Source organism: Myotis davidii, unplaced genomic scaffold, assembly GCF_000327345.1.
Source record: "Myotis davidii unplaced genomic scaffold, ASM32734v1 scaffold449, whole genome shotgun sequence".
In the NCBI taxonomy this organism is placed as follows: Eukaryota; Metazoa; Chordata; class Mammalia; order Chiroptera; family Vespertilionidae; genus Myotis; species Myotis davidii.
In genome coordinates this window covers 2,970,337-2,992,826 of record NW_006383007.1, presented here as the reverse complement: position 1 = coordinate 2,992,826, position 22,490 = coordinate 2,970,337, and the positions used below count along the sequence as shown (strand labels likewise).

At 38.0% G+C, this 22,490-nt stretch overlaps 1 long non-coding RNA gene across 1 annotated transcript in view; it reads right to left on the bottom strand.

Moving 5' to 3' along the window:
• The window catches only part of LOC102770366, a 328,666-nt gene that overhangs the window by 66,855 nt on the left and 239,321 nt on the right, over positions 1–22,490 (bottom strand). The gene's annotated exons all lie outside the window — the stretch shown is intronic.

Here is a 22,490-nt window from a genome sequence, read left to right as displayed (position 1 = left end):
CCCAGGGGGGGGCCTCTGCTCAGCCACTAGCCAGGCTGATGGCTGCCCGTACAACGGTGGTGTTGGGAGCCTCTCCCGCCTCCTCAGCAGCACTAAGGATGTCCAACTGCAGTTTAGGCCTGCTCCCCACTGACAAGTGGACATCCCCCAAGGGCTCCCGGGCTGCCAGAGGAATGTCTGACTGCCAGCTTAGGCCCAATCCCCTGGGGAGCAGGCCTAAACCAGCAGGTGGACATCCTCGAGGGGTCCCAGACTGCGAGAGGGCACAGACTGGGCTGAGGGACCTCCAAAGTGCACAAATTTTTGTGCACCGGGCCTCTAGTATGATAATAAAAGTTATGGTTTTTGAGTGTTACATGAGCCAGATCCTATTCTAAGAGCTTTATATTTCACCCTTATAATAATCCTATGAGGTAGGTACTATTATTTTCTCCTGATGAATAAGAAATGTATGACAAGTTAACTGAGTATGAAAAAATGTGTATTTATGTATTTTTATATAACAATATAACTGATAAGTTTTAGAGGCCTTCTTCCTAAGTGCAGACTTTATTTTAAGTGTTTGCAATACATCATTTATTTACTTTCCCCTCAATCCTCTTGTCTTCCCTCTGTCAACATTTTTAAATTAAGAAAAAACACCTGAGATTAAAATCCAGGCTCATGTACTTATCCTTCTAATCTTTACATTCTGCTTTCATCTGAACTCCTATATATTTTCTGTTATAGAAATATAAATTGAGTCTCTTTTTCTCATTACCATAAGAATTTAAAAATCTCTTTACAAATTAAAATGACTTTACAAAATTAATTCCATAGGCAAAAAATATATAGCAAGTACGTTCTAGGAGAAAAAAAAATAATTGAAAAGTTCTTAATGTACTTATTTCCAAATCTAGATCAAAGTGTGGACTTTCCTGGAAAGTTCTCATTTGGGAAACCCTATAAACAAATCTTCCTTTCCTCTCCAGCAATCACTGGATATTACTTGTTGTGTCTGTGTAGTCAATTATAGGAAGTGCTAATATGGGTTTCCTTATATAGCAGAGCTTCAAAAAGGGCGAAGTTAGAAAACTTATTTTCCCCACTGACCTAAACAAATGTATTATTAACAATATCCTAATTGGAAAAAAAAATTAGAACAGAAACACAATTAGTTGTAATTTTGCTGATAAGCATAATCTTCCTGCATTCTCTGGTAGTTTGGGTGCTGAGAATACTGTGCTGAGAAAGATGCTGAAACATGTTTGTGACTCAAGGGGAGGAAGTGTTATGATGAATTAAGGATATTTCCCAAAGATATAGCTGGAGGAACTAGCTTTCATTGTTATTCAATCTTATATAGGTTCAAACCTTAGTCCACCTCATTTCCCCCACATCACTCCAAGTTAAGTTAAATTTATATAGATTTCTGCATGCTTTCAGCCACTTATTTTTTAGCTTTTACAGCACAAATTCTAAATAGATAGCAACTCGAAAAGACTTGAGACTCTTACACTGCTAAACCAATAGCTAGTATGATTTCTCCCTGCTTATATAAGGCCACAGGCTATAGCTATCAAAAATTCATATGCAGTCCTAAAGGTGCTTGAAATCTTTATCCCATGAAGCCTTCTCCAGATCTTAGGTAAGTCATGCCAGGACATAGGGAGGTCAAATAAGTCCTCAACTTTTAAAATGGAACTCAACAGAAAAACAATAACAATCAACCAACCAACCAACAAAAATCTCCTCTATCTTTATCTGTCTCCCTTTTTAGATGAAAGATGAGTCAGCCTTATTTTTCTATCAGATTGGCATACCAGATATTGAGACTGACCTTCCTGTTGAAAACAAATCAAATTCTGGATATAATCTAAAAAGAAATTTATAACATGCATTTATGCTCTGGCAAGAAAATAGGATTACTCATAATCCAAAAACTAAGTGAAAACAGGAACCTAGAGAAGAAGTAGAGCCCTAAGATTGTCTTTGTCCTGTGCCACTATCTCAGACACAGGGCCTTTAAAGAGGTAATTAAGTTAAAATTAACCAATTCAAATAGGCCCTAATTCAATCAGACTTCATAAGAAGAGAAAATTTGAAAACACAAAGATATATTAGGGGTTTGTGTGCATAGGGGAAAGATGATGTGAGTACACAATGAGAAGGAGCTATCTGCTAGCCAAGGAGGGAAGCCTCAAAAGAAATGAAATCTGCTGACACGTGGTTATACTAGTATCTTGGACTTCTAGCCTTGAAAACTATGAGAAAATCAATTTCTGTTATTTATACCACCCAGTCTGTGATAATTTGTTATGGCAACTCTAGCAAACTAATACAGATAGTAATAAATTAAAACAGTTAAGCAATTATAATAAATGTAAATGGCCAAATGTTTAACTTAAAAGGCAAAGGTTATAACAGTGGACACAAAAATAGGATATAAAATATAAGGTTGAAAGTTAAATGATCAAAGAATATACATAATATATTTATATCTAAAAAAGAACTGTATCAGTGTTTTAAATTAGATAAAATTGACTTTAAGGCAAAAAACATTACTAGAGATGAGTCACCAGATAATAATAAAAGAGTCAACTCACAGAAAAGTATAACAATTTCAAACTTGCACGAACCAAATATAACCTCAAAATATTTAGAGTAAAAATTGATAGGATATAAATATAAAGAGAGAAGTCATCATCACTGTGGTAAATTTATCTTTCTCATTAAGCTTTATATCAAACAGAACAAAATACATAAATGCTATAGAATTAATATAGATAGTAAAGAATTACAAACACAAAGTTGAATGCTCTGTTTTTACCTTATTTGAGTACCTAAACATCTTTACTTTTACAAAATATTATTTTTATTGATTTCAGAGAGGAAGAAGAGGGAAAGAGGGAGAGGGAGCAAGAGATAGAAACATCAATGATGAGAGAAAATCATTGATCAACTGCCTCCTGCATACACCCTACTGGGGATTGATCTCACAACCTGGGCATATACTCTGGCTGAGAATAAAACGATGACCTCCTGGTTCATAGGTTGATGCGCAACCACTGAGCTACCCTGGTGGTGCTTGTTTATTTTTTATGATATGAACTAGAGTCCTGGTGCATGAAATCCATGCACTGGGGTGGGGGGTTCCCTCAGCCCAGCCTGCACCCTCTCCAATCTGGGGCCCCTCACGGATTGAGCCTAAACTGTCAGTTGAACATCCCTCTCATAATCTGGGACTATTGGCTCCCCACCGCTTGCCTGCCTGCCTGCCTACTCACCCCTAACCACTCCTGCCAGCCCGGTTGGCCCCAACTGCCCTCCCCTGCAGGCCTGGGTGCCCCCAACTTCCCTCCCCTGCTGGCCATTTTGTGTCCACTTTGGGGTGGCAATCTTGTACCCACATGGGGGTGGCCATCTTGTGTGAGGGCATGATGATCAATTTGCATATTACTTCTTTATTATATTGAATTATCCAAGAATTAGAATGATGTTAACTAGCACTTTTGATTCATTAATTTAATGTATTTATTTATAAAATGTATATTTTCTTCCAAAGTGAATACTAGTTACTATTACTAATGCTACTTGCTATCATTTATTAAGAAACCACTATCTTCTGAGCAAAACATTGGAACTTTTACATTCATTATCTTATTTAATTATTCCCAAAATTGTATTGTGATTAGATAGCATTATTATCCTCATTTTATAAATGTAGGAACTCCAAGCTTTGAGAGTGTGAGGAACCTCCCAAGGACATGCAGCTAAAGAGTGGAGTACCCACTTTCACATCCAGTAAATATTACCTATTGCTTTAATTTTTTTTTTTACCATTACTGAAACTATTGTATTTGTACTATTGTATTGTAGAGCTCTATCAGTTCCTTAAAATAACAGGATCTTTAAAATATATAAAACAGCTTGCCCAGCCAGCATGGCTCAGTGGTTAAGCATCAACCTAGAACTAGGAGGTCATGGTTTGATTCCTGGTCAGGTCACATGCCTGGGATGGGGGCTCAATCCCCAGTGGGGGGCATGCAGGAGGCAGTTGATCAATGATTCTCTCTCATCATTGATCTTTCTTCTCTTGCTCCCTCTCCATTCCTCTCTCTGAAATCAATCTATATATATAAAAGCCTAAGCAACCATTACAACCAGTCCACCAAACAACCAGTCAACCAATCTCTATGACATGCACTGACCACCAGGGGGCAGATGCTCAATGCAGGAGCTGGCCCTTTGTGGTCAGTGCACTCCCACAGCCAACCTCCTGCAGCTGGCTAACTTCCCCTCAGTCCCTCCCCCCAGCCGGCTGGCCCTGATAGGCCACAATTGGGACTGGGCGAGATGGCCCAGATCAACCACAATCTCCGGCCAGGCTAAGGGACCCCACCCATGCATGAATTCATGCACCAGGCCTCTAGTAAAAATATATTTAAAAGTATATTGAGGTATAGTTTATATAAGATAACATTTATGCAGTTTTAAGTGTGATTTTTAGTAGATTTACAGAGTTCTGCAACACAATCTAGTTTTAGATTATTTTCATCACCCCAGAGAAATCCCTTGTGCCCATTTCAGTCACCCCTGTTCCTTACCCTAAGCCCCAAGCAACCACTAATCTTTTTGTCTCTATAGATTTGCCTTCCCTGGATTTTTCATATAAATGGAATCATACAATATATGATCTTTTACATTCTAATAACATTTTTATCACAGTTAATTTCCCAAAAGATACATGAAAACCATACTTTATATTTTTAAAGGCTCTTTTAAATGATGATGTTATGTTTCCAAAATGCTCATTGTTTTTAGATAAGACCCATTAATCCCCTCTAGACAAGTCAAGATATAACCAATACAAGTATTTCCGTAAATCAAATGATACTCATTTGAAGCCATGAATATTAGTCTACATTTATTTGCAACCTAAGCAGAAAATACTACTTTTTTTTTTAAGTAACAATAACAACAAACCCACAAGAGCAAGCTGTTGATAATATCAAGGTACAAGTGTTCCTGATATTGATGTAGGGGATTTGATGCCAAGGATCATACGGAATCTGAGATTTTTACTGAAACAGTTTGTGACCTCAAGTGTGAGACCAGTGTCAGTTGAAAAGACTTATGGAATGCGTAGTAAGGTCTTCATTACTTCTCATGTGTTGGTAAAAGATGAATTAAAATATAATTTAGACCATTAATATATCATTTGGATCTTTGGCTGCTTGTCTTTTTCCCAGAAGTGGATTAAAATACAAAATCCATAAACTTGTTATGAGTTGAGTACATGTGTTGCCTGATTTTTCTTGCCAAACACTAAGTAGGAGACATAAACCTGATACATCAAAATGGTGCTTTTTCAACAGTGAAGCCAAAATCATTTTTAAAAAATGCACACCAAGCAGCATGTTGCTGCACTAAAACTGAGACATCCATTTCTCAGGGTGAGAGATGTCAAACAATGAGGTTCTTGTGCTGCCCTCTGAGACCATCAGCATGCACCCTGATGGAGACAAGTACAGCAAGAATATCTCCTGGAATTTTAAAACTCTGCAATGCTTTCATGAATCATTAATTTTGGGGAATCTTTATTTCATTTCAGAAGAGAAACAATTTTGTAAATGGAGACTAAGTTCTGACAATTGTCTTATAACACTTTAAAATTTCTCTGAAATTTTGATTATAAATAATAATCAGTATAAAATTCCCTGAAAAAGTTATTTTCTTAAACTTTTTTATGCTGTAATTATTTTAAAAGTCCATTTCCTCTTATTCAATTGTGTTTAGACACATATTTTCACCATTCAACTAAATTCTCAGGTTATATTTAAGACAGTTCCTTGTGCTTCCTGTTGGAGGCCTAACCTCAGAACCAGCCCTTTTACTTCACTTCCTGTTGGTTAAAGGAGGTCACAGACCAGCTTCGATTCAAGGGGTGGGGAAAGCAACTTGATCATAGTTGCAGTTTTATTTTTATTTTATTCTTATTTTTCAATTATAATTCACATTTAATATCCTATATAATAACAGCATAGTATGCAAATTGTCCCCTAGACTGGGAGTTTTCCAGGAGTTCGACCGGGGGCCGGGGCCAGCTGGGGTAAGGGAGGGAGGCCCTGGTCAACAGCTGGCAGCAGCTAGGGACGCTACCAGTGCACAAGTCTTGTGTACTGGGCCTCTAGCTATCTTATATTAGTTTCAGGTGTACAGCATAGTGGTTAGACATTTTTTTAAAATATATTTTTAATTGATTTCAGAGAGGAAGGGAGGAGAGAGAAATAGAAACGTCAATGATAAGAGAGAATCATTGATCTGCTGCATCCTGCATGCACCACAGTGGGATCGAGCATACAACCTGGGCAAGTGCCCTTGACTGTAATTGAACCTAGGACCCTTCAGTCCGCAGGCCAACTCTCTATCCACTGAGCCAAACCAGCTAGGGCAAGACATTTTTATAATTTACAAGGTGATCCTCCAATAAGTTTAGTGCCCGCCTGGCACCATACAAAGTTACTACAATATTATTGACTGTGTTCCTTATGCTATAATTTATATCCCATGACTATTTTGTAACTACCAATTTGTACTTCTAAATTCCTCCACCTGTTCACCCAGACACAACAAGCCCTTTCCTATCTGGCAAGGGCTCATTCTCTGTTTCTGTGAGTCTATTTCTGTTTTGTTTATTTTGTTCTTTATAGATTCCACATATGTGACATAATATGGTATTTGTCTTTCTCCAAGTCTGACTTATTTCACTTAGTGTATGGTAATGCCCTCTCTGTCCATCCAGGTTGTCACAAATGGTAATATTTCATTCTTTTTTATGTCTGAATAATATTCCAATTTATATATGTACCACTACTTCTTTATCCAATTGACTAATGATGGAACTTGGGTTTCTTCCATATCTTAACTATTGTAAATAATGCTGCAATTGATATAGGGGCATATATCTTTTCAAATTAGTGTTTTGAATTTTTTCAGATAAATACTCAGAAGTGGAATTGCTGGGTCATAAGGTAGTTTATTTTTAATATTTTTAGTAACCTCCATAGTATTTTCCATAGTGGCTGCAATAATTTGCAATCCCATCAAAGTGTACAAGAGTTCCCTTTGTTATCCATCCTCATCAACGCATTCTTTGTTGATTCATTGATGGTAGCCATTCTGACATGTGTGAGGAGAAACCTCATTGTGGTTTTAATTTGCATTTCTCTGATGATTAGTGATGTAAGCATCTTTTGATTTTATTGGCCATCTGGATGTCCTCTTGGAAAAGTGTCTATTCAGGTTCTCTGCCGATTTTTAAATGGGGTCGTTTGGGTTTTTTGATGTTGAATTTTATGAATTTCTAAAAATAAATTTTGGATATTAACTAACCCCTTATTGAATGTATCATTGGAGAATATTTTCTCTCAAACAGTAAGTTATCTTTTCATTTTGTTGATATCCTTTGCTATGCAAAAATGTTTTTGTGTGCTATAGTCTCTTTTGTTTAGTTTTTCTTTTCTTTCCCTTGCCTGAGAAGATTGTAAATCCATTTTCAACTATGCTAATATAACAACAAATAGCTTCATTATCAAAATGTAGATGTCTCTGTACTAATTTTGATATTTCTTTTATTTCATACACCCAATCAATCACAAAGACCTGTTGATTTTACATTGATGATCTATCTCAAACTATGCCTTTGCTTTCTATGCCCATCATCAACATCTTATTTCAAATCTCATTATTTATTTGTTGAGCTATCATAAGTACTTTCCCTGACACCATTCATGCATTTGGCCATCTCCTAGAGCAGAGGTTCTCAACCTGTGGGTCGCAACACCTTTGGGGGTCAACCACTCTTTCACAGGGGTCGCCTTAGACCATCAGAAAACACATATATAATTACATATTGTTTTTGTTATGAATCACTATGCTTTAATTATGTTCAATTTGTAACAATGAAATTGGGGGTCACCACAACATGAGGAACTGTATTAAAGGGTTGCAGCATTAGAAAGTTTGAGAACCACTATCCTAGAGTATCCCAAAATGTCCTATCTAAAACAGAAACTGAATGTTTCTCCTCATTTTATTAGCTACTTGGAGTTCTGAAGTACAACCTCTGTAGTATTCAAGATTGTTCATAATCTGATGCTACTTACCAGTCAAGAGCCAATCTCACCTTTCCCTATTAGGTAATCCCCTTTGTCCAAGATGTTAAAGTTTAAGTTCATTACTATTTATCTTTATTCAATAATGCATTGATATGTTTTCTAAGATTCAAATGCTATCTCAAAGCTTATCAAGAAATATTTTTATCTTCTTCACTCCCCCATAATCATGATACCTGCTCCTCAGAAGAACCTCATTTGATTCTTTTGGCTGTTTCTAAATAATATTAACAATATTTCTTAATTTTTAACTTTAAAAATTCCTTTAACTTTTCCTCCTTCCATCTCCCCAATTTTAGAGCCATTCAAATATTAGCCACAGCTGAGCCATTAAATTGGAGAGGTCAAAGTATTTATTCCCTAAGCTATCATTATATTTCCTTTCTCCAACAATGTTTTATTTTTCTAAGAGTTTAATTGCCTTGGGTTTCCACTCACCTCAGTTTTCTATGAACCTATCACTGATCCACTCCAAAGATTCCAGTAGAATTATCACCATCATCTCAATGCATTCATAATCAGTCAGTTTTTATTTTTCCTGGAGATGTACACTTGGGAGATCACTGTCATCTTTTATTTGTACTTGATTCTTTCTAGGTTTCCACCAGAATTATTATTTTTTAAAATTCTCTTCCCCATTTTTATAGGAATTTCTTCTGCTTATCACCTGAACTCCCATAACAATTTTAAAAATATTTCCATTTTAGCATTTATTACTTTATATTGTAGTATTTGAGGTCCTTGTAGAATGGAGACTATATTTTTATCTAACTTTGATATTTACTCTCTGTCCTGGCCATTGGTTCACAGCAGATGTGTAACCAACATGGTTTGGAATTGAGGTGATTCAACAAAGTCCAACAAGACAATATGCCAGAGTGCTATTTATTTAATTACTAGAAGCCTGGTGCATGGATTCAAGCACTGGATGGGTCCCTCGGCCTGGCCTGTGATTGGGCCAAAACTGGCTCTCCAACATCCCCCAATATCCCCCGAGGGGTCCTGGATTGTGGAGAGGGCGATTCTCGGGTAACACACCCTAGAATCGGGCTCCCTCCTCTCTGGGTCCAGGATGCAAGTGAAGCAGATTTGGGACTGACAGTGCCCCAGCAGCAACTGAACCCACAGATGATTCTGTGAGGAATAGAGCTCCCTCCTCTACTGGTCGGAGCACCTGTCCCCTGGTGGTCACTATATGTTATAGCTACCAGGTGAAAGGTCAAATGCTCAGACGGTTACTTAGGCTTTTATATATAGACTAGAGGCCTAGTGCATGAAGATTCCTGCAAGAATAGGCCTTCCTTCCCCTGGCTGCTGGCAACACCTTCGCTCTAGAGCCGCCTTTCCACCTTTCCATGCTCCCTAGAGGCCCACAGCGGCTGGGGCAGTCCGGAACACGTGTGTTGTCACCATGGTGATGACACAAGGGTCCCGCCCTGTCGCTTGGTGCCTGCTTGCATGCGTGCTGCCCATAGGCCCACCATCTTTGTTCGGTTAATTTGCATACTCACTCCTGATTGGCTGTGGGTGTCAAGAAGGGGCGGTCAATTTAGATATTTGTCATATATATATATAAATTAGAGGCCCAGTGCACAAAATTCATGCATGGGGGGGTGTCCCTCAGCCCAGCCTATACCCTCTCCAATCTGGGACCCCTCAGGGGATGTCCAACTGCCGGTTCTCATCCCGGGATCGGTTCTAAACCGGCAGTCAGGCATCTTTCTAACAATCTGGGACCACTGGGTCCTACCACTCACCTGCCTGCCTACCTGATTGCCCCTAACCACTCCCCTGACAGCCTGATTGATGCCTAACTGCTCCCCTGATGGCCTGATCATCCCCAACTGCCCTGCTCACCCGATCACCCACAACTGCCCTCTCCTGCTGCAACCTACCTCCTTTGCTGGGACCTGCCTCCTCTGCATGAGGCGGCAGAGATGCCGGACTAGGCTCCTCTGCACTGTGTGGAGCTGCGGGATCCCCAGGTCTCACAGCACAGAACAGCTGCTGGGCCCTGCCTCTGCTGTGCCTGTGGCCACCTTGTGGCAGCCATCTTTGTGGTGGCTATCTTTGTGGCGGCCATCTTGTGGCAGCCATCTTTTACAACATCTGCGAGGGCATGAGGACCACCTAGACTTTTATTAGTATAGATATATGTAGATGCTTCACAGAAAGTGTCACCATGCACCAGAAAATAGTGTTAAGTGTGAACTTTTAATGAGTGTTTATTATGTGACAAGATTTCTTTCATTAAATCCTAACACCAGTTGAAGAAAGAAGAGGTAGTAGAGCCTGGGCTCACGTGGTTAGTGTGATATACTAAATAGACTTCAGAGACCATTGTGTCTGGTGCTGTCCTAGGTGCTAGAGATATCATATTCAGTAAATCAAGACCCTGACCTTATGAAGCTCACCGTCAAGTGACAGATGACTTCCTTATCTGGAAATCTGGAATAAACTTCCTCTCCTTTACCACTTGAGCATATTCTCTTATCCTTTAAAACTCATCTTTGTGGGTTTTGTAGACCAATCCCCCTCCCCCATGCAGTGTCCCCACAGAACCCATTTCTTAGCTCTTACCTAAACTAGCACACTGTATCTCATTGGTCCCTCAACTGCTTTGTCCTCCAATTAGATTGTGAGCTGCGTGTGATCAGGAAAGCCATTTTTTTCTTTGGTTCCTCCACAGCCATACTTCATGCCCAGCATAGAGAAGGTATGCAATAACATTAATTAATTCAATGTATAAGTCGGTAGAGAAAAGAGAAAAATTTGTTCTACCCACTTCCCATATGTTAGGGCATGAGTCAGCTTACTTGATAGTGAGAAGTTAAGAGTCACAATTTATTGACAATCTTTTTGGTGACAAGGGCTTTATTTATATTTCTGCTAAGTTGGACATTTTTTTACTTCTATTTTTAAATTACATAGACAAATATTAAATATTATGCCCATAAACCTACAGCTAGTTAGTGGCCCACTTGCAATTCTGACTGAAGGTTTATCAACTCAAGTCTTTGATCCCTATAGCACACCAGTATACATTCTAGCAGGCGTAGCATTGGTTATGCTAATATGTATGTATACAAATCCTTTAGTTGATCTCTTATAGGGCTACTTATTTAACCTATAGATAAAATATCAAACTCCTTATTTTAGCTATTGGAATAAATTTTTAAAACCCTCTAACCTAATTAGGGTAAAGCTGGAAGGAAATAACTGGTTTCCCAAGGACTTAAATAGATCTTTAAAATGTTTAGGTTTACAAACTTTGGTAAGGCTTAGGCAAGAAATAAATGTACCTCCTGCTTTCCCAGCTCTATGGCTAGTTTTCACTCACACAAAGGCAGCCCAATGGTCTCCCCACTTAGGGTAAAGACAGGGCCATGGCAAAGCCAGAGTCTGGGTGTCCAATAAATTCAAGTTAATCCACAATTTATAAAAGTGATGGGAAATGCTGAATTCATTTTATTTTTGTTACAACTTGTCAATGTTTGTATGGACACATAACAGCTTGTTTACTTTGTAAATAAACTCTAACATATTGAGTAAATCATGATTTAATTGATTTATAACTCATATACTGATATTTACTTTACAAAAATTTAAAATTTAAGCATTAAGGGTCAAGATGGACAATAAAAGTAGATATATGTCTTAATATATTATAATGATTATAATACATATAACATAATACATACAATAAATGTATTTTTAATTTATTTATTGCTGTCAACAACAATAGAATGTATGCTACCTGTTCACTAGTATATTCCCATGGTTTGCACAGAATATTACCCATGATAGGCTTTCAATAAATATTTGTTGAATGAATAAATGAATAGCAAATTGAATTAAGGAAATTAGGCATGATTCAAATTCATGTTGGTTGCCATTCAATCTTGCTTGAGTTATTGTGGGGTTGTATTGAGGGGCAGAGAAAATGTAAACAAGAGTGGAAAAAATAAATATGGTTATGAGGAATGGCAAAATAACGCACAAAGAAAGAATGCACAGATAAAGCAATGTAAAAAATAGTTGTAGTTGGGAATTTCTCAATGGGTATACCATAAACAGAGTTTAGGATTATCTATGTTTCTTGGACCAGATGTCTCTAAATAACATCTCCTGGAAGAGAACCCACTGGTGGAAACTCTGGGTCTTTCCAAGGGTTTAAAAAGTGTTCTATCTCTCCCTGTACCACACGCCTCCCTGCCCCCCCAAAAAAAGAAAAAGAAAAAGAGAAGTGATGGTGCCCCACCCAGAAATCAGTGAGTAATGAACAAGGGAAGACTGTGCAGTATTACCTGGAAGGTGAAATTCAGGGTGACCATGTGGAAAGTTAAAGTGGTTATGTAAACTATCACTGCTATAAAGGTAGCAAAATTCTAAACATTATTATTCAGTGCTGAATAAATTTCAGAGATTTGGAAAGGGGAGTAGGTGGAGACTGCCTACTATTAAAGGAAGATTTCAGGCCATTCATTCATTCCCACATTTATAAATACAGGGTTATGGCAGAAGTAGGTTTACAGTTGTGAGTATGTAAAACACAGAATTTATTCTTGCATTATTATTTATTAATTATTGTATTATTTTCCATACAAAATACTATAAACCTACTTTACCCCACACGGGAGTTATCGAGAGTCTGTGAGCAAGTCACAGTTCTAGACACTAATGATAAATGGTGAATAAGATAAAGTCCCTGTTCTCAACAGTGGAGAAAGAAGAATCATAAATATGTAAACAAACTATTGCAGACAAAGGTATTATGCTGTGAGAACAAGAAAGTTGACATTATTTGGAAAGGGGTGAGCTACTAGTTAGGGAGGTTAAATTAGGCCTCTCTGAAAAGGAAATGTTTTAACTACAACTTGAACAGTTAGAAAGCAATGAGAAGATGTAAGGGAAGAACATTCCAGGCAGCGGGAACAAGTATAACAGACTTCATACCGAAAATAGCCTGGCTTGTTTAAGAAATGAAATGAAGGTCAATATGGCTACATTATATTGAGAGGAGCAGAGAAGAAGATAGGGGAGGAATGACATGAAATAAATTTTGGGATTGGGTAAGCACTAAATTCTGTAGGCTCTAAGAATGGTTTTCAATTTGATTTAAATATAATAGGAAGTCACTGAGTAGTTTTATGCAAGAGTACCATGGTCATATATTTAATTTACATACATCACTAGGGAATTTGAAAAGTCTACTGGAGAAGAGTGTGCTGTGATTAGAATGGAAGATAGAAAAGAAGAGATAACTAAAATAAACCAATTGGGTAAAGATTTTGTCTAAATCCTTCAGGATAAGAGGACTGCTGCAACCAATATAAGCACAATAGCTATACATTATATTTATGTTTTAGTCAGTAGGCTGGCATTTAATCTACATTTTTGTGAAAGAAATAGTACTGTGATTAGATTTAGCAAGAATTCCTCAGACCCTCAAAACTTATCCACTATACATTGCTGCAAAAAGTCTTAAGAAAATAAAAATTTAAGCTTTGTTGGCAATACCTGAAGTCATAGCCTAAGGACTTAGGCTGAATCATGTGAAGGGACAACTATTTAGGTGCCTAAGGTAACCCTAAGTCTAAGAATATAGCTGGCTGAATGGCCCCCTTTTCCCACATCCCATTTAGGCTCACACCCAAGCTTCGGCTATTGTAATTAATATCTAATATTTATTGAATGATCAAACTGGGTCATGTACTATACTAAATACTGTACATGCATTATTTTATCTAAAGTGTACAATGAACTTACCAAGCAAACATACTTACCACCTCAATTTTCCTGATTAGAAAACTGTGATTTATGAAAAGTAATTTTCCAAAGCTATAGCTCCATATGACAGAGATGAAATAGAAGCCAAATTTGTCTAATCCCTTAGCCTATTTTTCTCCCATTACACTCTGCTGACACTCTACCATCCTGACAGTGAAGGAATGGCTGGAGGGGCTGGCCAGTGATATGAGAAAGAAAAGAGGTGTCATCTGTTCCCCAAGGTAAATACCTTGGCCAAGTTTAACCATATAATAGATGGTGGAGTCAGGATTAGAACTCAGATATATTGCCAAACAATGTGTTGTAACCTCTTCTCATCTATATATAATGTGTTATTTCTGTCTAGAGAAAGATCCAGACGAAGTCCTCAGCTCTCCCACCCCCAACAGACATCTTTCTTGTACCACTCCCAGAAGCCAGGTTCCAGGACATTTGTCTAGCAAAGGTGCTAGGGGCATGCAGTCTCTTTTTGTTTGACACTAACTCTGTGGTGAATAGATTAAGCTCATTTTCTCTTGGCCTTAAAGATAAATTCTGGCACATTTTCTTGCCAAGACTTTCTTATTAGACTGGCAGACACAGAATCAGAAGAAGGCTTGGGTGAAAAGGACACAAAGAAGGCCTCTCAATCTATTTCAAGTGTCTTTGATTACTTAGGACAAAATCTGGTATGGACAAAAAGGTGCCCTTCATGTGGTTTTCTTCGCTTATCATGGGCATATCTTGGGATTTGAGACAAAAACCTCATTTTAAAAGAGGATACCCATTTGCCTAACTTACTCTAGTAGAGTCCTACCTATTGGGGAAGATTATTGTCACACAGGTTTTAGTTGTCTGAAGATCAAATATAATTTTCTGGATTTAAATCAATATATAATTGTAATACTATGGTAGATATTACTTATATTACTCAGTGTGATTTTGTAATTTTTTAATCACTTGGTTTCTAAGAACCTTTTAAAAGACCCTATTGTGATAGAAATTGCTGCACCTATATAGACTTGTCTGCTCACCTTGGCAGCAGGGAATGCATTGAAATACCAGCTTGGATGTTGTAAAATAACATTTGCACAGGAACATCTGTATAGTCACTTTGAACATTAGGATTTTCAAGATCAGAGCCCTAGAGGTTGTTATTTCCTTCTAGATAAGAATTTGTGACACTTATTGTCACTGAAACCACAAATTGAGGTTAATCAAACAGCTAAGTTTCAATTAAGATGCTTACTTCAGTCAAAGAAGATGCACTAATTCCTATGCCATATTATTAGTGAAATGAACACTGGTCAGCAGCTCTATTACTCAATATCCTATATAATAAAAGGTTAATATGCAAACGTCCCTATGGGCGGGAGTTTGACCAGCCCAGAGTTAGATGTGTGCTGACCACCATGGGGTGGCACAAAACATGGCAGGTGTCAGAGACGTGGCACTGGCAGCAGGTGGCAGTGGAGGTGCTGCCAGCCCCAATGGGTCCCGATGAGAGGGGGGCCATGGAGGGATCGTGGAACAGGTGAGTAGACAGTGCCAGGCCAAGGCAGGTGAGAAGGGAGGCCTGGCCAGCAGCAGCAGCAGGCAGCCAGTGGGGAAGGGAGGCCCCTGCTGGCAGCCGCTAGGGACCCTACCCTTGCATGAATTTCATGCACTGGGCCTCTAGTATATTTGCAAAGATTTATTATTACTGCATGGATAAATAAGACACTATCCTTGCCCTCAATGTTCCTGCATTCTAATGTAAAATTACATACTTATCCTTCTTGGAAACATTTAGCAGTTTAGTTTAGTAGAAAGAATAAAATCAACAGGGTTTAGTACCAGTTCTGCCATTAGTCAGCTATATGACTAGAGATAAACAACTAAAGCTCTTTGTGACTCAATTTCCTCATCTTTAAAAGGAAGGTGGCAGGATTGATTAGACATCTGAATCTAAAAATCTAAGAAGCAAACATTTTGAGGATGTTTTAGTTTGGTGTTTTCCAAAAATTCTGGAACAACTTGTGTACTTAATAAATAAAAATTAGATTATTTTAATCCTCATCTTCCTTTGCTCATAAGTCTAGAGGATCTTTAAAGAACTCAAAACTCTTATTTATCATGCAACAGGAAAAAAAGAATCAAAGCAAACTCTGAGAATAAGCATTAGATAAAAAGAACTTCTAAACTCTCTGAAATTCAAACCATGCAGGATGTGGTTTAAGGGTCATGTGGAAATATTAAATTGTGGACTTAACATTTAAAAAATAATAAATGTATATTTATCTTTGTTATCTGCCCATTTAAAACACTTCTGTTCTTAACCATGATTATTATGTCCAAATAACTCAGGAGCATTTATCTTTAAGACAAAACACAAACTTGCCAACTTATATTGATGTCAATTTAAAATACTAACTCATCCAAGTCCTTTTTGAATGATTTAAGCATTTTAAAAGCCCATAAAAATGGTACGGATTATGAGCATAAGCAATGGACACAGACAGTAGGGGGGTGATGTGCTACGGGGTGGGAGCAGCTGAGGAGAGGTCAATAGGGGGAAAAAGGAGATTTATTTAAAACTCTAAACAATAAAGAATTTAAATAATAAAAATAATGGTATGGATTTTTGTTAGGCATAGCTATACAAGTAGTTAATGCTATACCTTACTAATTAATGAAACTTAGAACATAAAATATACAATATCTAGTTGAAGTTACATATTTTTATTAAGAGAAACATCAATTTGAATGTGGGTTACTCAAATCTGAGATCTCAAATTTGTGAATTTTTCACAAAAATATACTAACATCAACAAAACAAATAGATTAATAGATGAGTATTTTCCATTTTCCTGAGTTAAGCACCTAAAAACAAGCCTCTGTAAGGCTTTTCACAAAAATTATCTCATTTACAACTCACAGCAATCCTATAAGGCAGTTTTGCTATCCGCAGAGTAGGGACAATAGTAATGGTTAAGATATATTAAACTTCAGAGAGGGATTGGTTTTTCCTTGCTGGGACCTTGATCATTTCTTGGATGTTTCCCAGGAACTTCAAGATCTCAGAAGCAAGGAAGGCCAGTGGGTTGCTCTCCTGTTGCTCTTCAAAGCAGAGAAGGGCTTTTATTACCTTGAAATACATTCAGAGGATTTTTAATATGGGGATGCCACAGAAGATATATTTTGAAAAACATTTATCCCATTAGAATTTTTATCTGAGAATGTAATTTTAAGATAACCATTAAAACAAAATGAGTTTTTTAAATAAGGAATTTGCCTCTGTAAAGTGAATTATCTTTTATTTTCTTATTTTACCCACAGTATAGTCCAGTGGAGTATATAGGAAAGAAATTGCTATAGTGGCAATTTTGCAGATGAGGAAAGAGATTGGTGGCTGAGATGACTTGGCTTGCCTAGAACTAGCATGCTATAAGGACCTGAAGAGTGAGAGGCATATGTCCTGATTTTTCAATCCCTTAACTTTTCTAGTAGACCATAGACTCATTTTGTGCTCATAACTGGACCACAAATTCACCAGTACAAGAAGTAGTATTTTCTTTCCTGCTTATGCAAAAAAATGTCTTAAGGATTTTTTAGGATATTCTTTGCTGTTCTAGATAATGATTTGCCATCTTCTCAGTAAATGCTTACTGGTGATGCTGATAATGATAATGAGATGAGGATGTGATATTGTTGGCCAATCAACAAATCCTACATAATAAAGGGGTAATATGCAAATTATCCCCTCTACTGGGAGTTCAACTGGAGTTCAACCAGGTGGCAGGGCTGGCCTGCCAACCTCCCGCATCCCCTCCCCCCAGCCAGCCCAGCCCAATCGGCCCCAATCAGGGTGAGCCTGCTGGACCCCACCGGCATGAATTCATGCACCGGGCCTCTAGTATACTATAATTACCTACAATGGGCAGAGCAGTATGTTAAGTACAAAAGGAATATGAAGAAACATAATGATTTCATTTGCCATCAAGTAGTTTACAATTAGTTTGAAAAAAAAATGTTTATGTATATAAAAGGCAATGCATAATTAATGCAGCACATGTGCACCATGAAAAATATACCAAGTAAGTAGTTTAAGTATTTGGAAGAAGAGCCACATCACTGTGGGTTGGCATGATCAAAATAAGCTCATTGGAAGACAGGAATTTAATGGGGTTTGATATTTGTGAAATTTTAGACAGGCAGAAGTGTCCACATACCTAAAAGAATCAGCAGCTGAGAGTCTGTTAATTTTCTCTAATGTCCAGTCAATAGTTAAAGAAATAAATAACTTGATGAAAATGGAATTTAAATAAGTATAAACAAAATAAAGGCAAGTGAACAGAATAGAGAGCCCAGAAATAAACTCATGCATATATAGTCAGTTAATTTATGACACAGAAACCAATAATATACAATGGGGAAAAGATAGTCTCTTTCATGAATGGTTAGCCACATGCAAAAGAATGAAACTGGACTTCAATTTTACAGCATACACAAAAATCAATTCAAAATGAATTAAAGAGTTGAATGTAAGACCTGGAGCCATAAAACTTATAGAAAAAAAAAAAAACAGGGGGTAAGCTCCTTGACATCTGTCTTAGGAATGATTTTATTAGATGTGAGTCTAAAAACAAAGGCAACAGGTTGGAAGATGGCAGCCAGCAGGATGGTAGTAAGGAAGTGAGTGTGAGTGAGTGAGGGAGTGAAAGGAGAGAGTATGTGGACATGTGGGATGTATGTGTGTGAGTGAGGGACAGTTAGAACCTGTAGGACTTTAGGGGGCTGGTGGAACAGGTTCCCCTAGCCACGCAGCCTCTGCTGCCACTGCAATCTCTCCCAGGGTGGCTGGCTCTGCTGCAGAGGCCGCACCATCTTGAAGGCGAGAGCTGCTGTGACGAGGAGCCCAGCCTCACCTCCACCCGAGGTGCCCTTGGACACCACCTGGGACCCTTCAGCCACACAGGCCAGGGACCTGCTGCCTTGGCTGTGAACCACAAACACTGAGACGCCAGCCTCCCTGGTTGTGGGCACCGAAAAAGTTTGTCTGGGTGGAGACAAAATGGTGGCCGAGTAGGCAGACGTGTCCTGTGCCTTCTCATGGAGCAGATAGAAGAAACAACTGAATCAAATAACATCCACCCAGAATTGGTGAATTAACCACAGCTGGGGAAACAATCCACGGCCGGAAAGTACACAGGAGGCCTAGAGAATGGTAGGATCAGGGATCTGGGCTGGAGAGAGAGAGAAACCTGACTCCCAGATGAGAGGGTCAGAAGGAAACTTCATTGCACCCAGTCCGCGTCCCTTGGAGACACCTGTAACACTCCACTGTGGAAGGGGGTCCACAGGGCTGCTGGCAGCTGGGGAATCTAGATCTAAGCCCACAGCCATGGGAGGCTGTGCCTAGAAAGGCAGCCTGAAGATCTGCACTGGCCGTGCAGTGCCGGGGCAGGGAGATGTGCAGCAGCGCTGTTGCTTTGCTTTTATATTTTCCTTGCTCTTACTCACTAAACCCAGTACATAGAATCTTTCAATTACAAACACTCACCGAGGCTTAGGTGCAGGTGGAGGTGCAGTTTTGTGGACGCTGTGAAGAAAAGCAGGGAGAGGCAACCAGGAATCCAGCTCTGGGAAATCCTGGGCCCTCCAACCCTAAAGCCCCACCTAGAGCCCATGTCAGAAATAGACACTTCTATAAATATGACTAAAAGCAGGCGACAATCAAAGCAGGCAGATTGGTCTTGCCTGCCTGAAACCAAGGCTGTGGAGACAGACACAGAGGAGCGGTGGATCACTGGGAACTTCAACATGGTGCTGACTACCTAACAGGAAACTGAAACTAGCAGACAGAACAGTAGGGAGGCTTTTTAAGCCAACCCCCATGGGACATTAAAACTCAGCTGAAGTGAAGGACACTTCACTATTTCACTTTTTTATTTTTTATGTTTTAGTTAAGAAAGAAAAGGGGGAAAAATTTAGCCTTTTATTTTTTTGGATTAGGGTTCTTCATTCTATTTTTATATATTTTTTATCATTTTTTTACTTTATCTCATTTTTTTTCTTTTATTCCACCCTTTTCTTCCTCACTTCTCCCTTTTTCATACTATTTCTCTTCTCCTGTTCCTGCTTTAGTTTTTCTCCTTTCTTTTTACCCCTCATTAAAAATTGGTATCATTTATCTGCTTTATTGATATGTTACTATTACAGTAGTCTCTGTTGGCTTACTCATATATCTAATTTCCTCTACCTTGTTCTAAGTCCATGCATGCAACCTCAGAACAAAGGACTCATACATACTGATAGTGAAGGGATGGAAAAATTTTTTTCAGGTGAGTGGAAATGAAAAAAAAAAAATCTGGGGTACCAATACTTATGTATGACAAAATAGACCTCAGAGTGAAGGCCATAACAAGAGATAAGGAAGGCCACTTGATAATACTAAAGGGAGCAATTCAACAACAGGATATAACTCTGGTAAACATACATGCACCCAATACAGGAGCACCCAAATGCATAAAAAAAACTTCTGGAAGATATCAAGGGAGAGATCGACAGTAATACAGTCATAGTAGATGACTTTAATAACCCATTGACACCACTGGATAAATTCTCTAAACAAAAAATCAGCAAAGAAACATCAATCCTAAATGACTCACTAGATCAGATAAACTTAATTAACATCTTCAGAACATTTCACCCCAACGCTACAGAATATACATTCTTCTCAAGGGCACATGGGACATTCTCAAAGATAGACCACATATTGGGACACAGTCAAATTTAAGAAGATATAAATCATATCAAGCATCTTCTCAGATCACAATGGCATAAAATTAGAAATCAACTACAATGAAAAAAAAGTCAAATACTTGGAGGATAAAATAGCATTCTATTAAACAATAGGTTACCAAAGAGATCAGAGAAGAAATAAAAAGTGTTCTGGTAACAAATGACAATGAAGTCACAACAATCCAAAGTCTATGGGACACAGTGAAAGAAGTCCAGAGAAGGAAGTTCATAGCTCTACATACAAGCCTACCTCAAAAAACAAGAAAAAATGGTAATAGATTATCTAATCCTACAGCTTGAAGAATTAGAAAGAGGGCAACATGAAAAGCCCAGAGTAAGCAGAAGGAAGGAAATAATAAAGATCAGAGTGGAAATAAATGACATAGAGACAAAAAAAATACAAAAGATCAACAAAACCAAGAGCTGGTTCTTTGAAAGGATAAACAAGATTGATGAACCTCTAGCCAGCCCCACCAAGAATCAAAGAGAGAGGACCCAAATAAACAAAATCAGAATGAAAGAGATGAAGTAACAATAGACCCTGCAGACATACAAAGGAGTAGAAAAATACTATGAATAATTCTGTTGCAACGAACTGGACAACCTAGATGAAATAGACATACTCTTAGAAATATAAAGGCTTCCAAAACTCAATCAGGAAGAATAAAAACAATAAACCTGAATAGCTCGATAACTACTGATGAAATAGTAGCAGTAATCAAAAATCTTCCAGCAAACAAAAGCTCTGATTTGGATTGCCTTACAAACATTCAAAGAAGAACTATTACCTATCCTCCTCCAAAAAATTCAAGAGGAAGATGCACGTCCAAGCTCTTTCTATTAAGCCAGCGTTACCCTAATTCCAAAACCAGATAAAGACACCACAAAAAAAGAGAACTACAAGCCAATATCCCTTATTAACATAGATGCTAAAATTCTCAACAAAATTGTAGCAAATCAGTTCCAGTATTACATTAGAAAGATCATACACCATCACCAGGTGGGATTTATTCCAGGGATGCAAGTATGGTACAATAACCACAAATCAGTAAATGCAATACATCACGTAAACAAGTTGAGAGACAAAAATCACATAATCATATCAATTGATGAAGAAAAAGCAGTTGACAAAATCCAGCACCCTTTCTTGATAAAAACTCTTAGCAAGGTGGGCATAGAGGGATCATACCTCAACATAATAAAGACCATATCTGAAAAACCTGCAGTCAACATCATACTCAATCTTCAAAAACTTAAACAACTTCTCCTAAGAACAGAAACAAGATAGGGATGCCCTCTTTCACCACTCTTATTCAACATAGTCCTGGAAGTCCTGGCCATAGGTATCAGACAAGAAGAAGAAATAAAAGGCATCTAGGTTAGAAAGTATGAAGTAAAACGTTCATTATTCACAGATGACATGATACTGTACATATAAAAACCAAAATACTCCATCAAAAAACTACTAGATTTAACTTAGCATAATGCTCTCCAGTTCCATCCATGCCGTTGCAAATGGTAAGAGTTCCTTCCTTTTTACAGCAGCATAGTAAATGGTTTGGAAACATAGCAGTGTATAAAATTAACACCCAGAAATCCATCACATTTTTATACACCAATAGTGAATGCTCAGAAAGATAAACTAAAACAGCAATTCCATTTACCATTATAACAAAAAAATTAAGATACTGAGGAATAAACTTAATCAAGGAGGTAAAAAAAACTGTACTCTGAAAACTACAGGACATTGAAAAAAAAGTGATACGAGAAAGATATAAACCA